Source organism: Trichechus manatus, unplaced genomic scaffold (genome assembly GCF_000243295.1).
Source record: "Trichechus manatus latirostris isolate Lorelei unplaced genomic scaffold, TriManLat1.0 scaffold00026, whole genome shotgun sequence".
Classification (NCBI taxonomy): Eukaryota; Metazoa; Chordata; class Mammalia; order Sirenia; family Trichechidae; genus Trichechus; species Trichechus manatus.
In genome coordinates, this window is record NW_004443962.1 from 1,501,431 (window position 1) to 1,523,278 (window position 21,848).

General features: G+C 45.5%; 1 protein-coding gene across 4 annotated transcripts in view; it reads right to left on the reverse strand.

Moving 5' to 3' along the window:
• MB21D2 (Mab-21 domain containing 2) overlaps positions 1-21,848 on the reverse strand; it is a 149,655-nt gene that overhangs the window by 66,975 nt on the left and 60,832 nt on the right. The gene's annotated exons all lie outside the window — the stretch shown is intronic.

Genomic DNA, 21,848 nt, shown 5'->3' on the forward strand with positions numbered 1-21,848 from the left:
CTTAAAAGCCTGTGAGCAGCCATCTAAGATACTCCACTGGTCTCACACCTTCAGGAGCAAGGGAGAATGAAGAAAACTAAAGACACAAGGGAAAGATTAGTCCAAAGGACTAATGGACCACATCTACGATGGCCTCCACCAGACTGAGTCCAGTACAACTGGATGGTGCCCGGCTACCACCACTGACTGCTTTGACAGGGATCACAATAGAGAGTCTTGGACAGAGAAAAATGTAGAACAAAATTCTAACTCACAAAAAAATACCAGACTTACTGGCTTGACAGAGACTGGAGAAACCCTGAAAGTATGGCCCCTGGAGACCCTTTTAGCTGAGTAATGAAGTCACTCCTGAGGTTCACCCTTCAGCCAAAGATTAGACAGGCCCATAAAACGAGATTAAAGGGGCACACCAGCCCAGGGACAAAGACTAGAAGGCAGGAGGGGACAGGAAAGCTGGTCATAGGGAACCCAAGGTCGAGAAGGGAGAGTGTTGATATGTCATAGGGTTGTTAATCAATGTCATAAAACAATATGTGTACTAACCGTTTAATGAGAAGCTAGTTTCTTCTGTAAACCTTCAACTAGAGTACAATTAAAAAAAAAAAAAAAAGACAAAGCAGGTGTGGTAGCCGGCCTCCACAGTAGCCCCCAATAAGCCTCATTTTCTGGTACTCACACCCTTGGGGATTCATGTCCCAAACTGTACCAAGTTGGTTAGTGTGATCGACAGATGATTTTCACTTCCAAGATTAGGTTACAAAAGCCACTGCAGCTACCATCTTACTCTCTCTCTCTGTCTCTCTCTTCCTCTCCCTCCCTTCATCACTCTCTCCCTCCATTTCTGTCTCTCTCTCCCCCTCTCTATCCCTCCCTCCCTTTTGCCATTTGTATCTCTCTCTCATCACTCACTTCGGGGGAAGCCAGCTGCCATGCTGTTGATGACCGCCTACGGAGAGGCCCATATGGTAAAGATCTCAGGTTTCTTGCTAACAGTCTCATGAGTGAGTTGGGAGGCTGATCCTCCTGTCCCAGTCAAGCTTCAGATGACTGACTGTGGTCCAAGATGACAGCTTGACTGAAACCTCATGAGAGACCCTGAGCCAGAACCAGCAGCTGAACCACCCCGGATTCTTAATCTCAGAAACTGCAGGAGATAAGGCATGTGTGTCGTTCTAAGCCACTAAGGAATAGAGCAGTTGGTTACCCAGCAATTGATAACTAATACATTAGGCTACAATCAGAGTTGCAGGGTTTGGAAGAAGCAGAGATCTCTGAAGGTTGGACGTTCTTTATCAAAGAAGTAGGTTCCGGGGGAAGGATGAGTTTGTGAGACATGGGGAGTGACAATGTGCTCCAGACATGAGCAACAGAGTGACCAGGCATAGGGGCAGGAAGGTATCAGACAAGTTCAGTGGACAATGTGTAGAAGGGACATGGATACCAGGACAGAGTGTGTACCCCTGATCTCTGCAATGGAGAGTAAGTAGGGTCCTTGAGCAAGGGGATGACTGGTCAGTAACTAGGACTGAGAACGCCCCATGGTGGGCATGCTGAAGATGGATCAGATGCGTAAGGACCAGGGAGGTCAAACAAGAGCTTTCTATAATGATCCAGGGGAGGAAGCAAGGGGCTGAACTAGAATGCAGCTGAAGCAGGAATGTAGAGAGAAGATAAATGAGAGGTATATCATGAACAGTCCACCATGTGAAACACTGGCCTCCCACGGCCACCTGTCAGAGCCTGAGGTTTCTGAACACTCACTGGGTCATTTAATCTGCATGCGTATTTAGTTACATACCTGAGGGCAAAGCTATCACAGGATGCATTTTTGCGTCAAAGCACCGCCATTCATGCATGTAAAAAATGCTGCTCTGGTAATACAACACACAATACCACCAAATTAATGCTGTAAATATGGCAGATGTTATAGACACAAAATTACAGTAAATGTGCAAGCTTTGTCTCCCCTTAAATCGCCTCAGCCACAAGGAGCAAGTCCATATTATGCAGCTATCTTTAATAAATAAAGCCAAGTAATAATAATAAAAGAAGGCACGCTATGGGAGTGATCCATAGAAAATGCAAAAAAAAAAGAATCCTTCACAACAGTGACAGGGCTGAGGAAGAAAGCACTGGGGAACAATTTAGTATTATCAATCTCATTAAGCCTTCCTACAGAACAGGAGAAAAATCACCAAGATGCCAACGGAGATTCAAAGACCAGTTAGCTACTAGGATCTTTGGGGTTCTCTAGTTCAATGACACTCCTCTCTAGGAAAGTGGACACTGTCTGATTACTCAGGGCTGCCAGATTCGCCGTCCATGTGAAGTCCAATTAGGGCCATTCTAGGGACTTCAGCAGGTTTTTAGAAAAACTGACGAAAAGCGCCCTGCTCTTTGACCTACCATTTTTGTCTGACACAATCCTTTATGGACGTTGAGAAAAGAAGTAACATGCCATCAAGGTGAAACGAGCGCATGTGGCTTCCCTTCCCAGATATGCAAGGCAAGTGTCCATCTGGTTTAGCATGCACAGGAGGTCATCCAGGCCATCTTCCTTTTACAGCTGGGGAAACTGAGGCCGACAGGGAGTTAAAGCTCTTGGCCCAGGTCCCACAACCTAGAGGATCAATCAGGTGTAGACTCGGGGTTTCTCTAGGCCCCAGCCCAGCACTCTTACAGTTTCACTTGGGCCCATGGTGGTGAAAGTAAGAAGAGGAAGGAAAAGATTCTTCTGAAGAGCCTCCAGGGAATACGTGTGCTCTGAGATTTACTGATGGCATCCAGAAGTAAAACTGGAACCTTTCAATGCAACAAACTTTGAGCATCTACTATACACACAGCACTCTGCTAGATTCTATGAGCTACGGATGAGTATGTGAGCTAATGGAAGCAGGGACTGGGGTGATCTCATAGAGATAGGCAGTGGTCAGAGCTGACTAACCAAAGGCTGACTATCAAGGGTGAATGGGAGGAGACTTAGTGCGGAAGGTGACATGTGGAGGGTGGTCAGTGCCCTGAGGGGGGAAGATGGTGGGAGAGACCATCAGAAAGGTTGGGAAGTCCAGGGCATATAATGGAAGGCTGGATCTAAGGAGGCCTGGGAGGGGAATTACTGGGAGACGAGTTACAGCAGAGGCTCAAGCCAAACTGCAGAGGCTTTGAATTCCAGAAGTTTCAACTTTACCTTATAGACAATGGAGAGACGTGGAAGTTTTTAACTCAGGGGATGACATGATTCAACCCTGGACAGGGGGAGGCTCAATCAGCCACATCTGAAGCTGGCTAACTGTTGTCTGTCACTAAGTTAGCGTATCAGCGGAACTACAAAAGAGAAGTGCTGAAAGCTGGTTCCTTCCTGTCATTGACATGTCACAGAGGAACGCAGATCAGCCTACCCATGAGGAAAAGGTGCTGAGAACCCAGCTCTAGTGTCCTCTGCTTCTGCACCTGCTATGATTAACACAGGGGAACTGTCATCACAGCTCCGGGGCCAGCTCTGCTAACACCAGACTGTCTTTGGGCAGTAGGCACACCAAACATCCTTCTATGTTCAAAAGCAATCGAGGTAGGGGCATTTGCTCTTGAAAATCGGACTTGATAAACTCACAGAAATATAAATGTATCTCTTTGGGTAAAAGACTGAAATTTGTTGAAGGAGGTGTCCACAGTACATACATATAAACAGCAAGACAGCTGGGACATAGAAGAAAGAGCCCCAGCCTTGTAGCAGAAAACCTGGATTCAAATCCTGGCTTTGCCACTTCACAGCTATGTAATGCGCAAGTTATTGCATTTCCCTGAGGCTGGCTTCCCCGTCTGCAAGATAGAAGTAAATACCTCTACTCTGCCCACAAGGAGCCCTCGTGGTGCAATGGTTAAAGCACTTGGCTGCTAACTGAAAAGTCAGTGGTTTGAACCCACCAGCAGCTCCATGGGAGAAAAGACCTGGCAATCTGCTCCCATAAAGATTTCAGTTTAGGAAACCCTATGGGGCAGTTCTACTCTGTCCTATAGGGTCGCTATGAGTCAGAATCAACTCGACATCACACAACAAGAACACTGTGCCCACCTGTCAAGAAGACCAGAGGAGAGAAGTGTTTATCCGGTCCCCAGACCAAGCTTGTAAGCAGTCATGGCCACCCTTCAGGCACCCATCAGACAAGAAAGAACCCTTCTGGAATTGACTTCTTATCTGCAGACTAAATCCCACATTGTCAGACTTGGGCCACAGCTCTTGTTGCCACCTCCTGTCTCCTAGCTCCAGAACTCCTCCTCCTCCTCCCATACCATACATCATTATGCAATACGCTGTTATCTTCCAGGTCTTGACTTCTGCTCAACTATGTTCTTCCTGTCGGAGCCCTGGTGGCGCAGTGGTTAAGCGCTCAGCTGATAACCTAAAGGTCAGCAGTTCAAACCCATCAGCTGCTCTACAGGAGAAAGACCTGGTGATCTGCTTCTGTAAAGATTTACAGCCTTAGAAACTTTATGGGGCAGTTCTACTCTATGCTATAGGGTCACTATGAATGGACATCAACTGAAGGGCAATGGGTTTGTTGGTTTGTTTGTTCTTCCTAGTTCTGCATCCCTGGACCAGAAACCTACCCCGACGCTACCTGAATGGAGCCCTCCCCACCTAGCCAGGAGACATCTAATGCAGCCAGCAATTCTCACTTATTGTGGCCCTGTCTTTATGATGATAGGATGGGGTCCGGGACACAATACCCATCAACATTCATCTCTATTTTATTTTACTTTCCAACTTTGTTTTTCTAATTTATTTTCTTTTTTTGTTATTGTTGTTGAGAATATACATAGCAGAATATACACCAATTCAAAAATTTCTACATGTGCAATTCAGTGACATTCATTACACTCTTCAAGTTGTGCAAACATTCTCACCCTATTTTCCTAATTGTTTCTCTCCCATTAACATAAATTCACTTGTCCCCTTCAGCTTCCTATCTAATCTTTTGAGTTACCATTGGCAAACTGATCCCATATAGATCATTCTTAAAAGAGCAAATGCTCAAGGCAGACATTCTTTACTAGTTAAGCTAAACCCATGCTTGGTTTTAAGAAGACTTCAGGGGATATTTTTGGTTTAAGGTTTAATCATTATCTCAAGGCAATAGTTCCAGAAAATTTTTTGAAAGAGATGAGCTTAGACATTTTTTGTGTCCTCTGAGGGCTAGTTAAGATCCTTGGGTGGTGTAAACCAACAGGTTGGTGGTTCAAACCCACCCAGCAGTGCTGCATAAGAAAGGTCTGATAATCTGCTTCCATAAAGATTACAGCTAAGAAAACTCTATGGAGCTCAGTTCTACTCTGTAACACATGGGGTTGCCATGAGTCAGAGTCAACTTGATGGCAATGGGTTTGGGGTTTTTTTAGTGCGATTTAGTGCTCAGAAAAAAAAAAAAGCCCATTGCCATCAATTCTGACTCATAGCAACCCTACAGGACAGAGTAGAACTGGCCCATAGGGTTTCCAAGGAGCAGATGGTGGATTCGAACTGCTGACCTTTTGGTTAGCAGCCGTAGCTCTTCACCACTATGCTACCAGGGTTTCCATTTAGCGCTCAGGTGAATGGAATTTCCCTGCATTGATTGGCCTGTTGTGAAACAGATGCTCACACTAGTGAGAATGTTTGAGAGGCATAAGTACCCTTTCCTCAGACCTTTGGCAATCTCTAGTCTCCTCTCCCCTGGCCCTGCCCCTCTCCTTCCCTTCTCTTCCCTTTCATAGACTGACGGGTTGATTATCAGATCCACCACACTATTTGAAATGCAATCCAAAAACACAGGTGAGGGAATGGAACAAAATGGCACCCCCTACTTCTGTTTACAAGCAGATCTCCACTGTCATTTCTCTCGTCTGGCAAACGAGTCTAGCAACACTCACCAAGAGAAACTAACAAAGGCTTAAACCCATTGCCGTTGAGTCGATTCCAACTCAGTTCTACCCTATAGGCCAAAGTAGAACTGCCCCATAGGGTTTCCAAAGCTGTAATCTTTATAGGAGCAGAACGCTAGCTCTTTCTCCTGTGGAGCAGCTGGGTGGGTTCGAACCACCAACCTTTCGGTTAGTAGCCAAGCACTTAACCATTATGCCACCAGGGCTCCTTTGTGGAGGCTTATGCCACCATTATATCAGAGCTGCTAAACTACCACAGATCTGTGGCCCCAAAGGGAGAAGAAATGCTTCGCTCCCCTCACCCCTCGCAAGCCCCAAAATGACCCCTTCCCCAACCAGCTCCTTCACAATGACACCAGTCATGCCCAGCCGTTACCGTATTTTGCCTGAAAAAGAGAAACCCAAATAAGCAGAGAGCTCTCCTTTGATGTGCCCGAGAAAGGCACTTGGGAGCCTCCCATCTCTCAGCCAGGCACTGGCAGCCTCCTTCCTTTTTCCTTCCAAAGGAAGGCCAACGGGATTAAAGCTCTGCACTGCGGTTCCCACTTAGAACCTTTACATTCGGTGATTAACAGCCTCTTAAACAAGAGTGATCCTCTGCTCACTAAAAATTTGGCTGCCAAGTAAAGTTGATTCAAAATTAAAAGAAACACATGTATTCATTGTCTCATTTCCTTGGGAAGTTCGGACGTTGAGAACTAAATCATGGAGAAATCTAAAGAATAGTAACAGAAGGATTATAGGGTGACCGGCACATATTCTTCGAATGACATAATTTACTAAGGTTTTTTCTTTTTCTTTTTTTCCTATTCCCTTGGAATTAAGAGCCAGAGAAAAAGTAACTCCAAACACTTTAATCAGTTACAAGCCACAGGAAGAGCAATGTACCATCCCTAACTCAGGCAAGTGGTGTTGGCATCCAAAAACGGCTCTCTCCTCCCAGTACAGAGTCAATGGTGAGCTTTGTGGTGGGGACCATCTTGCCGTCTATGAATTACAATTGCCATTCACAGAATGTTTCTCCTCATCCTCTGACTTGCTGAGCTTTGGATGACTTCCTAGCTCTTCTGACCAAATAGTTCAGATGAGCATCCTCATCTACGCTTGTCTTAGTCATCTAGTGCTGCCATAACAGAAATATCACAAGTGGATGGCTTTTAACAAAGAGACATTTATTCTCTCACAGTCTAGTAGGCTACAAGTACAAATTCAAGGCATCAGCTCCAGGGGAAGGCTTTCTCTCTCTGTCAGCTCTGGAGGAAGGTCCTTGTCATCAGTCTTCCCTTGGTCTGGGAGCATCTCAGCACAGGAACCTCAGGTCCAAAGGACGTGCTCTGCTCTTGGTGCTGCTTTCTTGGTGGTATGAGGTCCCCATGTCTCTCTGCTCACTTCTTTTATATCTCAAAAGAGATTGGCTTAAGACACTATCTAATCTTGTAGACTTCATCAACATAACTGCCACTAATCCATCTTATTACATCATAGTGATAGAATATACAATACGCAGGGAAATCACATCAGATGATACAATGGTAGACAATCATACAATACTGGGAATCATGACCTGGCCAAGTTGACAGGTATTTTGGGGGGACACAACTCAATCCATGATAACGCTTCAAGGATAAACTTCCACCAAAAGACAGAAGGGTCACAAAGGTGAGGAAACCCTTAGTTTCTGCCCCTTAGCTCACAATTGTTATTTCAGCTGTTAATGCTACTTCCTCACCCAGACCGGCTGATGATCTCTGCCTTCCCCACCAGAACATTCTGAAAGGGCCTCCCCAGAACGGCAGCACAGAGACCCAAATGTCAAATTTCACTTTGGCCCGCTCTCTTCTCCCTCCAGCAGAGCGTTAGAAAGAGCGGCATGCAAGAGTCAATGTTCATTATATGCTCTAAAATAATGTCTTTAGCCAAATCATTAGAGAATTCTGATTGGAGACTCAGTCTTCTAACGTGTCTGGTTAGATTCTAATCACAGTCATCATCGAATTCTATCAGTTATAAATGTCATAAAACTTACATCTTGTAATTCATATAATTACATAATTCAGATAAGCCTTTCTCTTCTATGTGCATCTGATATGATGTTAAGAAAATCAATAGTAATAACATAAAAAAACAAGTAATATTTATTACTACTTACTATGCCAGGCCTAGAGTACTTTATATGTATTTCTAATGAACTTTATTCTTTATAACATGCCTATGATGTAGGTAGTGGGTTTCTTTTTTTTTTTGGTGTATCTAATTAGGAGTCCCTAGGTGGTTGAAATGGTTACTAGCTGAAAGGTTGGTGGTTTGACTCCACCCAGAAGAGCTTTGGAAGAAAGGTCTAGTGATTTACTTCTGAAAGATCACAGCCATTGAAAACCCTGTGGAGCACAGTTCTACTCTGATACATATGGAATTGACTAGACAGAAACTTTATTATTATTTTTTTTTTATCTATTACGTGGTCCACTGTTTCTTCTTTGCCCTGCTATGCCACAAACCACATCCTTGGGTCAATGTCCACGCATGCACAGACACAAACACACACCGTGGGGTCACTGACAACATTGTTCCCATTCCTCTCCCCAGCCCACGCATAGCATTACCCCTTATGGGACTCAGGGCTTTGGGATCGCAGACAAATCTCTTTCTATTGGAAATATACCCAAAAATACCCTAAACAAGAAAGGCATGCAGTTTCATTCAGAATCAGAGAAACAGTCATCATCTGACCAAATCACATTCAGAACATGCACTGCTAGAAAGAGCTCCCTAGATCAAACAAAGCCAGGAACCACCTATCATTCCTGCTCCTCGTATCTTAAACTTTGAGTCTGTGGTCTTCTTGGAATGACTCATCTTCACTTTTCTATCATCCCTATGTTAAGAGGCAAGCGTATGGCTGCACACAGAGGCAACTGCGTACATGGGCACCTTGATTCCTACGAACATTTTGATTAAATGCCAATTAATTTAAGAGCTCCCAGGTGACCTGGTTTGAGGGTTGCCTGGACCCCTTTATTTGGAATTGGAGCCCAGTTGGGAAAGATCCACTACAACATGAAGACAGAGGTTTTAGCAATACAATTCCTGAATCTTCATGGTCTTGGGGTCACTGGTGCTGGAAGAAACCTAAGACTTCATTAGTCCCCAACAAGTCACACAATTATATTTGTCAAAATAAGATCCAGACGATTGGATCTCAGAGAGTTAACATTACTTTGCTGATTAAATGTTGAAAACAAGTTCATAATCAAGGAAAGACATATGCTCTCGATTTAATTATCTAGAGATTAAGAAACATTAGATATGTCAGACGCAATCACTTGGAACATGCTTGACAAACATCATGACCCTGCTCCCTGGCTAGAAGCAGTGAGGTAGAGTGAAAAAAGCTTGGGCTTTTGAGTAACCAGGTCCAAATCTTGATTCTCCCACTAACCAGTTGTGTGATCTTGGGAATGGTGTCTGTCAAAGACTGATTTCTCACTTTATAAAATAGGAAAAGGCCCAGCATGCATGAAAAGTTAAGATTAATCCAAACGGCAAATGACAAGATGGTTAGCAAGTGACAAGATGGTTCTTGACACACCAAACCAAACCCAACCCATTGCTGTCAAGTCGATTCCAGCTCCTGGTGACCCCATGTGTGACAGAGCAGAACTGTTCCATAGGGTATTCTTGGCTGTAATCTTTATGGAAACAGATTGCCAGGTTTTTCTCCGTGGAGCTGCTGGGTGGGTTCGAACTGCCAACCTTCAGGTTAGCACCACTTGTGCCACCCAAGGACCTTTCTTGACGCACAGTAAATGCTCTGTCATGTTACAGCCCTCCCCGGCTTCACCTCAGGGTTAAAGCAATGTCCTATATGGTCGCTATGAGTAGGAATCCACTCGACAGCAACGGGTTTTGTTTTTTTTTTTTGGTTAACAATGAAACACCATTCATCTGAACACACAAAATCAAAGTTCTTTCATGGCAAAACAACAGCTCCCAATTAAACCCAGCAGCAGGTCAGTTACCCAGATTCTTTACAAACCCAGTAACCCTTCAACAGAGTGGAGAATTTACTTTCAATTCCCTACCACACCCTAAATTTGCTTAACACTTTTCCCCGGGCAACGGGAGATGGAAACGATTCTTTGGAGGCTGTCTGAGAGACGTAAACAGTTGCTTCCGTTTTGTTGTTGCTGCGTGGCATCAAATCTATTCCGACTCACGGTGACCCTATAGAACAGGGAAGAACGGCCCCACAGGGTTTCCCAGGCTGTAATCCTTACGGGAGCAGATCACGAGGGGAGCAGATCACTCGGTTTTTTCTCCTGCAGAGCAGCTGGCGGGTTCAAACTGCCAACCTTTTGGTTAGCGGTTGAGCGCTTAACCATTGCACCCCCAGGGCTCCTTTGCTTTCATTTTACACGGGGTGAAAATATTCTAGCAAATCAGGGCTATTGAAATGAGTAACACATACGAAGGCTACATCAAGAAATTCAAATAGAAACTCAATTTGGGCTTCGTTTCAAAGTACTGTATACTCCCGAACAGAAAATGTACCAAACCAAAATCCCTCTTATGTCACAGCTGTAACGTTAACACTGGTGGCAGCTTGTTTACGTTCAGCGGCCAAGAAGAGCTCTTCCATCTGGTCACATACCCAGCATTACACACATATTTTACAGTTATTCAAATATTTCATGTGTGAAAACTGAGAGAGGCTATTTCACACAGGCAAATTTGGAAGAAGTCGAGTGCTAAATATGCTGTAAAGATCCTGCTTAACCCACGGAAGCTGACATTTTCCTTCCAGCCTGCCAGTTAAATGCCTGCTCTGCTTTTTAATTCATTCCATCTCTACAAACGTCTGCATAGACGTTTTGTCAAAGAGCTAGCCTACAAATCTCGATTGGGAAGGGCACATAGGGAGTAAAAACAACTCTAAGATGAATTTCAAACTCTGGAGGCATCTTCAAATCATTTGGGCCCAGAGAAGGTCCCAAATCAAGCCAGATAAAATAAGTGACGTCAGTACTTTCTTACTGTACTATCACCCATTTATGCCCCAAGAGGCTGTCCATACATATAATAGGTAACGTGACTACTGCCTGACCCATTTCCTACTCCCAAAGGAGTATGTGAGGATTGTGTAATAGACCCAGTATTTTGCAGGCTGGAAGTACACTTCAAGGTCATATTTCTAACCTGTAGAGAACTTGTGAAATGGGATAAACCTCTCACAGGTTCATTCAGAAGCATCCAGGAGCTATTCGCTATCCACATACATCTTTAGCTCTTAAAGTATGCACTTGTTGTTGTTAGTTGCTATTGAGTCAGCTTTGATGAACAGCAACCCCATGGACAGCAGAACGTTGCCCAGCCCTGTCCCATCTTCACAGGTATGCTCCAGTTCCTTGCTGCGGCCACTGTATATTTTAAGTGCCTTCTGATCTAGGGGGCTCATCTTCAAGCACGATATCGGACAATATTCTGTTGGGATTCACAGGGTTTTCAGTGGCTAATTGTCTTCTGAGGCGCCTCTGGGTGAACTCAAACCATCACCCTTTCTGTGAGCAGCCAGAGGTGTTCATTAACCATTTGCTCCAGCCAGGTGCTGCTCACCTTCTTATTCTTGCTGTTGTTAGCTGCTGACGAGCCGAGTCCGACTCACGGTGACATCATGCGTGCAGAGTAGGACTTCGCCGTTGTGTTTTCAAGCCTGGGAACTTTCAGAAGCAGATCACCAGGCCTGTCTTCCGAGGCGCCTCTGGGTGGGTTTGAACTGCCAACCTTTCAGCTGGTAGTAGAGTGTTTAACTGTTTGTATCACCCTGAGACTCCTTCTCACTCTATTTAAAATTTCCACCCCTCCTCCTCTCTTTTTATCTGGCTCTACCTTTCCTTTTTCTTCTTTTTTTTTAATAACACTTAGCATATTAACCAAAATCAAAACACAGCTCTGTAATTTACTTAGTACATCTATTGCCTATTTCCTCCTGGTAGAATGTCTAAGTTCCAAGACAGCAGGGATCTTTCTTCACTGTGTTCACTAATATGTCCCAAATGCTTAGAACAATTCCTGGCACATAGTAGGCCTTCAAATATTTGTCGAATCAATGATTAAACTGCCAGAGACAGAAGTGTCATGACACAGAACAATACCCTGGAGCACCGCTCAGGCAAAGACCAGGCCTGAAGACTCCCATCTCCAAGGAGACAGATGCTGATGCCAGAGGAAAGGGCCCACACAGTATGTCCAGGCAGTACTGGACAGCATGCTCACACAGGGTGACAGAAATGTGGACAGACTTGTGCAAGACATACACACCCAAAAATCAAGCCACACTTAATGGCAGGGTTCAACCCCTTCCAAAACCACCTCACCGCACAGACTCTTTGGCTGACGTTCACGGCTCTCCAGTCTGGCACACACCTACCTTATCTCTCCTTCATTCCTTCATTTATTACATGTGTGGTGAGTCCAGACTGTGTAGTGGACACCACGCTTAGCCCTACGTGCTCTCCTCTACATTCCAGCTGGAAAGAACTGTTTGCCAACAAGTCCCTGCCAGCCCTGGCCCCACCCAGGTACAGGTATTATCTGAAGACCTCTGCCCCAAGCACAGCCCCACCCACTGGCTGAGTCAGCCATGATCAGACCTGGCAGTGAGTCAGGAGCCTCGCCCCATCGCAGTGTGATCTAGATCACTTTTGCTGCCCTGAGTCCACTGTGACCTATAATCCAAAAGGTACTTGGTCAGCCACCCCAAACCACAGGACAGGCCCCAACTCCAAGCTATCGAACCCCCGTAGTAGTTTATTTTACACGTTTAGGATGTTGGTCTCTTTCTCCCATGTCGTCTTTTGGTGTGTGGTTGTTGGCTGCTGTAGAGTCAGCCCTCAACTCATGGTGGCCCCATGCACAACAGAACAGAACGCCGCCATCCCCGGAACTGGCTGCGGATCAGACTGTTGTGACCCGCACGGTTTTCATGGGCTAATTTTCAGAAGTAGATCACTAGGCCCTTCTTCCTAGTCTGTCTTAGTCTGGAAGCTCCGCAGAAACCTGTTCGGCATCATAGCAACACGCAAGCCTCCACTGACAGAAGAGTGGTATCTGCAAATGAGGTGTATTGGCCGGGAATCGAACCCCAGTCTCCAATAAGGAGGGTGAGAATTCCACCACTGAACCACCACCCACCCCCATATTGTAAGTCATTTTTAAATATGACTCATATGCTCTGTTTGACTTGTAGGGGGTAGAGTGTGGTATTAAGAGCTTGCTCCGCCACTTATTCACTGTGTGACCTATCTGTGCCTACTTCTTATATGTTAAATGGAGATAATAATCGTACCTGCCAAGCAGGGTGATTGTGAGGCCAAATGAATTAAAAAGGTAATTAGAACTGCCAACCCTTTGATTAGCAGCTGAGCTTTTAACCACTGTGCCACTAGTGCTCCCCTGGAACAATGGACACACAAAACACCCAAAGCAAACACCCCCGATGTTACTCCTATAAACAAACTGTGGTATATTCACACAGTGGAATATTATTCAGCCATAAAAAGGAATAATACGTGCTGCAACACAGATGAACCTTGAACACGTGCTAAGTGAAAGAAGCCAAAGACAAAAGACTCCATATTGTAGGACTGCATTTACATGCAGTGCCCGGAATAGGTAAATCCACAGGAATAACAAGGAATTTAGCTGTTACCAAAGGCTGGGGGGAGGGATGAGCGGGAAGTGACTGCTAATGAGCACAGCGTTTCTTTCTGGGTCCCTGATGAAAGTGTTCTAGAATTAGATAGCGGTGCTCAATGCCTGACTTTGTGGATCTATTAAAGACCACTAAACTGCATGCTTTATACAAAGGCATTATTCCTTCTCTTCCTTCCTCATTTCTGAACTACTCTAGGACAGGGCCCCACTGTATTCCCTAAAGTGCCCAGCACAAAGTAAGAGAAGCTAAATGTCAAATAAACCAAGGAATGACAAATAAGGAGGCAAGCATTTCTAGGAAATAGCAACAAAGCCCAGACCCGCCTAGAAGCTGGGCAGAATGATTGGCCAACTCCGCTAAATTTCACCCCCAGGCATTTGGAGGAGGGCCAGCGTACACGGATTTTCTGTGGCCGAGGGTCAAAGGCAGGTTCTGCCCACAGGGGAAGTGATCAAAAAGCCGAATTCAGTCCAACCGATTCAGGGATGAAAAGGGGGTGGCGGGAGCCTCCCTCATCTTTTCAGTTAAGTTCATAATCAGAGACGCCATCAGCATGCACAGCATCAATTTCCAACAAACAGACCTGTTTAGACAATCTCTCATTAACAGCCCTAATAGCCACAAAAATAAATGGACTGGAAAGGAGGGGTGTAAGGAGAGAAAATGGCACGGGGAACAAACAGCCCCGTATTTCAAAGCAACAGTTTCTTTGCTTGAACTGGCAGTAGTGAAGGATTCTTGAATATATTCCAGCACCCAGCTGAACCATCCTTGCAGCCTGTCCCATATACATGCTCTAGAGGTTGTTTTCTCAGCAGAAATTCTTAAAAAAAGGACAGAAGGGGGTGGGGGAGGAGGTATAGCCTCAATTAAGAAGAGGTAACAGTCTCTTCATTTCATGGTGGGAACAAAAAATATAATTTTCTTTTTCACATTTTCCAGGATCCAGAAAGTTATAAATATAGGAAATTCAAAACAACGAGACCAAAATATAAACCAACATCCATTTATCAGGATGGCTACCATAATCAGGAGGCAGATGGCTACTAGAAGCAGGTGAAGCCCAGCTGGCCAGCAAATCTTCAGACTTTGCCCTGGAACTTTCAGAAGTAGCTCCCCACCACAGACCCCGTGGACAGCCTTTCTAGGTCATTTTAGTCAACATGCAGAAATCCTCTGTCTGTAGTGCTCTTATTGCCTTTCCAAGCTACCCGGAGTTTGCCTGCTTCTACTTCCGTGTTGTTGTTGTAAGTTGCTGTGAGTTGGCCTGGACTCACGGCAAGCCCATGCACAATGGAAAGAAACATCACTCAGTCCTCTGCCATCCCCATGGTCGGTGGTGGATCAGACCATTGGGATCCATAGGATTTTCACTGGCTGATGTTTGGAGGTAGATTGCCAGGCCTTTCTTCCTAGTCCATCTTAGTCTGGGGGCTCCGCTGAAACCTGCTCAGCATCATAGCACCACCAAAGCTTCTCTGCCAGATGGGCGGTGGCTGCACTTGAGGTGCATCGGCTGGGAATCGAACACGGTCTTTCGCGTGGAAGGTGAGAATTCCAGTATGGCCATCTGGAAATCTAGTGCTTTTAAAATGCCTCTGCATCATCTTTCATTTCTCTCAGCTACTTTCCTTTTCCATTACCACGTTCTTAATCCAGCTCCATCATCTCTCTTCCTCTAAGGCCATCTTAATAGCCTTTGACTTGACTTATCTCTAGTATACTGGCTCTTCGATCCCTCTTTCACATAGCCCCAGCATTATGAATGAATGAATGAGTGAATGAAGCCTAAACTCCTTAGCCCGGCCTTCAAGCCCAACCATACCCATCAGCCACATCACCATCCCAGGCTCTTCTGCCACTTCAGACCACCTCTCTTCATATCCTTACAACACCCAGCAGCCATTCTGTTCCCCGATGACCCTGTCAGAATTCCAGTCCTTTCCTTACAAAGGGCTTCTGTACCAAGTGGTTTTTCACACATTGAAGGCGACGAGACTATCGTTTGACACCCACGATGTTTCAGTTCACTGCAGACTGGATCATGTCTTATCTACAATGCCTTGTTGCGTACCTACGACAGGTCGGATGCAGAGATGCGATCATAAGACAGAGGTCCAATCTGAGTGTTGCTCAGTAAATGCACACTGAATGAATGAATGACTCCAACAGACAATTAATATCTGTTGTTTATTTTGCCCTATGCTAAATGCCAGGTGCTATGCTAACTGCTTCACTTACATTTCTGTTTTTGGTTTTCTTAAAATTAAATCCTCAAATGACCCTTCAGTTAGATCCTATCATCTCCGTTTTACCAAGAAAAAAACTGAAGTTTGAGATTGCAAGATCACAGGGCCAGAAGTAGTAGTGGCATGGTGCCCGGCGACCACCACCAACTGCTCTGACAGAGATCACAGTGGAGGGTCCCGGACAGAGCTGGAGAAAAACGTAGAACAAAATTCTAACTCACAAAAAGAGACCAGACGTAATGGTTTGACTTACTGGAGAAATCCCAAGAGGATGGCCCTCAGTTACCCTTTCAGCTCAGTAATGAAGGTCATTCCGGAGGGTCACCCTTCAGCCAAAGATTAGACAGACCCATAAAACAAAATGAGACCAAATGGGCACACCAGCCCAGGGGCAAGGACGGGAAGGCAGAAGGGGACAGGAAAGCTGGTAACAGGGAACCTAAAGTCAAGAAGAGGAGAGTGTTGACATGTCGTGGGGTTGACAACCAACGTCGCAAAACAATATGTGTATTAATTGTTTAATGAGAAACTAATTTGCTCTGTAAACCTTCATCTAAAGCACAACGAAAGAAAAAAATAAATACAAAAAAAAAATAGCAGTGCCAGGATTCTATACAAGATCTGTTGATTCTAAACTCATTTTCTTCAATATTAACCCTCTCTCCCTCTTCTTCCTCTCCTCTTCTCCATGTAATGGATAGAAAATGAAGCTCAGAGAAGTTACAGCAAGACAAAGACAGAGCTGGAGATCTACATGCCTCAGTGTTTCCAGTGCTCAGAATACAGCAGAGTCAGGAAGAGCCTCCGAATGCAGCCAGAAAGGGACCTGTCTCCATCCCATCTTATTAGAGGTCAAGTTTGAGGTAGTTAAGACATAGGATATCTTCTTTTAACACACAGACTCCAACACTAGACCTCGAGTCTTCACACTTGGGATTAAAACCCAGCTCTGACACTCCTTAACCGTGCGACATCGAGCCGACCAGTTCAGCACCCCGAGTCTCTGTTTCCTCGTGGGCTGATGCCTATGTCACAGGATGGCTATGAGGAGGCACGAGAAGACACTGAGGAAACCAGACTGTGAGCACCATGAGGAAAGTGACCTAGTTTACCCTGGTCACAGCTGTATCCCAGCACCTGTCACTATGCGTGGTGTGTTTTCTAAAGTCCAGATAATGGTGCCCCTGGATGGCGCAAAGAATAAACACTCTGCTACTAACCAAAAGGATGGCAGTTTGAATCCACCCAGAGATGCCTCAGAAGAAAGGCCTGGCTATTTGCTTCCAAAAGGTCGCAGCCACTAAAAACCTACATGCAGTTCTACTCTGAAACGCACGGGGTTGCCATGAGTAGGAATCGACTCGATGGCAACAAGTTTACATGTTTTCTCTTGCCCACTAATAATCTCCAGTAGGAGCTGATTTAAAAATAAAAAACAATAATGAAAAGAATGACATTATTATAATTATTATGAATACTACCCTAAAACCTAAACAAACAAAAAAATAGATTACATACTACAGGGGCGAATGAGAAAAAGAAGCAATCTGCATTCCATGACAGCTACCAGGACTATATACTTTTCACAATGGAAGAGAATTAAAGGGAGAAAAGAGAAAGGTAAAAAAGAAATATGAACGAATAGATTAAGAAGCCTAACTGATATCCTAACAGTCTAATCAAAAAGAACAGGCCTGGGAATAGAAATGGAAAGATCTGCTGGGCGAGAACCAATTGAAGGTCCAAATTGAACAGTCTCAGCCATTTGTGGGAGAAAAGATATTTTGAAATGGCATAATGTAGGAACAAAGAACAAAGCATTTTTATCAGGCTCCCAAACAATTCAACGAACCTGCCGATTCCATGTGGAAAATGGGCTTTAAAGAACTGCAGTCCAGTCAGGGAAGCAGTCAGTCGGTCAGAACTCATTATACGCCAGGCAAGCAGCAGTAGCAGCTACAGATTTCCAAACAGGCGTCTCCAACCCGGGTCCAGAAGGAGCCCAAGGCAGCCCCCAGGGCTGCTGGGAGCTCCAGGGAAAACCACTCTCTTGTTAACCCTTCCAGCAGGCATATCTTGCCCAGCTTCTGGACTCGTTTCCCCCAGAGGCATGGCTAGTAAACATGGCTGTAATCCCCACAGAATTACAGAAACCAGAGCAAAGAGGAAAAAGCACTGGGTGCAGGGTGGGAAGGCATGCAATCAATCCTAACTCTGCCTTTACTGCAGAAGGAGGAGGACATGTCCCCTCTCTGGACGGGCTCATCATCTGTGAAATGGGAAAGGTGGAAATGTATTGCACCAGGGATTCAGTTCTTCAATCAATGAGTAAGGAGAAATATCACATGTTGTAGTAGCACCCTTGGAAATCCCTAAATCTCTCAAAAGGAAGGTTCGACATGTTTTAATGCATATGGGGCAGGGAACTGAGGCCAAAAGAGAACAACTCGTGTCTGAGGAACCCTCTCCTGCCCCTGAGGACTCCAGGCCCCGAGCTGCAGCACCAATCATATCGTTTAAATTGCTCTCTCTCTCTCTCTGTGGTTTTTTCTGAGCCATATCACTATACTCCAGTCATTTAAAGGGCACGTAATGTAACTTCATGGTATAGGTCCTACCTCATTCACAGGGTTGCCTGAAGATCAATATGGTAAAAGGGACGTGAAAGCCCAGTGCAAACGACAAAGCCTTTTACACATAACATTATTAATCTGATAACGCGCTGAACATCTACAGAGCAAGCCTCGCAACTTTCCCCTCTGTATTTCCAGTAGCTAACACAGAACCCATCACATTTTCTAAAAAAAAACTCAGCTGCCGTGAAGTCAACTCTGACTCATGGTGACCCCTTGTGTGTCAGAGGAGAACTGCACTCCACAGGATTTTCAATGGATGATTTCTCAGATGTAGATCACCAGACCTTTCTTCCACGGTACCTCTGGGTGAACTCAAACCGCCAACCTTTCGGTTAGCAGCCAAGTGTGTTAACCCTTTACACTACTCAGGGATTCCTCATACTTTCTACACACTAGATGAATAATGGACAGATAGATAGAGTTATGAATCCACTGACTCTGAATACATAGTCTTCTACTGCAGGTTGTCAAAGGGACAAGTTCTGTTCCCAGGCCTCTCATCTAAGTGTTCACAATCTAGTTGGAGAAGAGACTCTCCCAAGCCACACAGTTTAGAAGATAATAATCCTATAGGTGCTACTTACAGGCTAGAGACCACGAGCACAAAAAAATGGAGCAATCTGTGAGCTGGAATTATCAGTAAAGGATTCCTACACAAGGTAAGACTAGAACTAGGATTTTAGAAGAGAATGGACGAACCTTAGAGCTGAAAGAGCTCTTAGGAGTGATTTATTCGACTCCTTTGTTTTGAGGTTGTGAAAACCAAGCCATGTGTGCTGGGCTCACACAGCCAGGTACACAGCAAAGCCATGGTTGGCCACCTCCAGCACTGTCACCACAAAGACCATGGACCCAGAGGAGTGCCTCGCTGGCCCATCCTAGAACAATACTGCACACTACAGAATAAAGGACGATCTCCTGTTTTACCTCACTGAGAAGAGCAGTCAAACAAGCCAGGTCCACAACATTCACTTCAGAGTCATTCCAAGGAGCCCCGGTGGCTCACCAGTTAAGCCCTCGGCTGCTAACCTAATGGTTGGCGATTCGAATCCCTGCAGAAGCTCTGCAGAGCGGCAGAAAGACTGGTGATCTGCTCCCATAAAGATCACAGCCCAGAAAACCCTACGGAGTGGTTCTGCTCTGTCATGGGGCGTCACTATGTGTTGAGATCAACTCGATGGAACCTAACAACAGCGTGAGATATAATACTGGGTGGTATGTGAAGTGTACGTACACACACACACACACACACACACACACACACACACACACTATACAGCTCTTGCTACAATCAAACTAAGAGTGCCAGATCAGAGAAAGAGAAGCACTTCCATCTTCAGATCCGAATCCATCTACCACCTTCTCAATGGGGCCTCCCTCCACTGCCTGCCCTATTTAAAATTACAGTCCCTTCCCCAGCATGTCAAATTCCTCCCCTTTTTGCTTTGTCTTTCTCCAGAGTTCACAGTTTTTATCACCATCTGACATCCTATATAATCTCTCCTCCACCCTGCTCCTGCAAGAAGATTATAAGGTTCCTGCTGTCAGGTTGATTCTAACTTATGGCGACCCCCGTGTGTGCGAACAGAATTGCTCCGTAGGGTTTTCTGGGCTGTAATCGTCACAGAAGCAGATTGCCAGGCCTTTCTTCCATGGCACTGCTGGCTAGGTTCAAACCGCCAATCTTTAGGTTAGTAGTAGAGCACACACCATTTGCACCTCTCAGGGACCTTGGCATGTATTAGGCACTCAATAAATATGTGTTGAAAAGAATGAGTCAAGGAATGAATAAAAACAGAAATCAGAGAAGGCTTCGTGGAGGAGGTAATATTTTGAGCTCATTCTTAAACAATGGATGGTACGTATAAAAAGCAGACATTGACGCAAGGTGGGAACCAGAGTTAAACATCACAGGTGGAGGAAACAGTGTGGAAAACTATTCAGAGAGGAGGAAGGGTAGGGGCCAGAAGAAGACCACTGAGAGACATGTGAGATGTATGAGGAAAACTGAAGCAGAGATGATGCAGGACAGAGGCCAGAATGGCTGCCAAGGTGTTTAGACATAATTCTGCATAAATAGGGGGGAGGGCTACCCCTCTCTCTCAGGAGGCCACCTTGGTGCCCCCAAATTCACACAGAAAGCCGTTCAGCTGTGGGGAGGGATGCAAAAGATTCCTAAAAGCCGATGACCATAGCCTAGGCCTTCGAGCTGTTCCCCACGTGACCCTGTGCTTCCCTGTACCTCCCCCTGACACACCAAACGCCATGGCTTTGGGTTGGCTGGCTCACAAAGGCCAGCCCGGACTCCCCAGCCCTGCCAAGCACTGTTTTCAGCCTCCTATTTGGATTCCTGTCTTATAACCCAGGGCAGAAACTCACCCTGATACAGAGGGCTTTTTATTTTTCTTGTTTATTTATTTTCTCATTTTGCAAAGACTGATCTGGGAAACAAGTGCATTCTAAAAGAAGGAGAAAAGTCATTAGCATGCATAAAAATTGAAGGCAGGAGAATATTGATTGTGGCAATTTAGGAAAGCTGGCATAACGCACCTCTCCAATTCAGAGGAAACTGAAGGAAAATACAGTCCACACTGCATACTAAATGGAGGTAACATGGCCTCGGGCTGCAGGCAGTTGCTGACTGTGCACAGAGAGCCTCTGCGCCATGCCAGCCAGGCCCGGGCGCCGGCCAGAGCCACCCAGCAGAGGGGAGACATTAGAAGTCTTGAGAGCAATCAAGGTGTGGGACAACTTCTTCACTTACGTCCTTGTCACCGTGGGCAACAGTTCCTCACAGTTCCTCCAGACACGTTTGGAATAAATCCACAGACACTCAGAGGAACTCAATCAGTGCTCAGGTGAGCAACATTTTAAATGCCAATTTTATTTATTTTCATTCCTTTACTCTGTAAACGAAGGAAGACTGGTGAATAAAGCAGGCTGATGGTTTCTGGCGTGCTGGAGGGGACTAAAGGAAAGAGCATTAAACTAAGAGCCAGAAGGCTGAAGTGCATTCCTGGTCTGAAACAGTACACAGCAGGTGAGACAGTACACACCTGGTGAGACGGCGCACGCCAGGTGAGACGGTACACACCTGGTGAGATGGTGCATGCCAGGTGAGAAGGAGCACCAGGTGAGACAGTACACACCTGATGAGATGGTGCATGCCAGGTGAGACAGTACACACCTAGTGAGAAGGCGCACGCCCGGTGAGAAGGCACACCAGGTGAGACAGTACACACCAGGTGAGACGGCGCACCCCAGGTGAGATGGTACACACCTGGTGAGACAGCGCACACCCAATGAGAAGGCACACCAGGTGAGACAGTA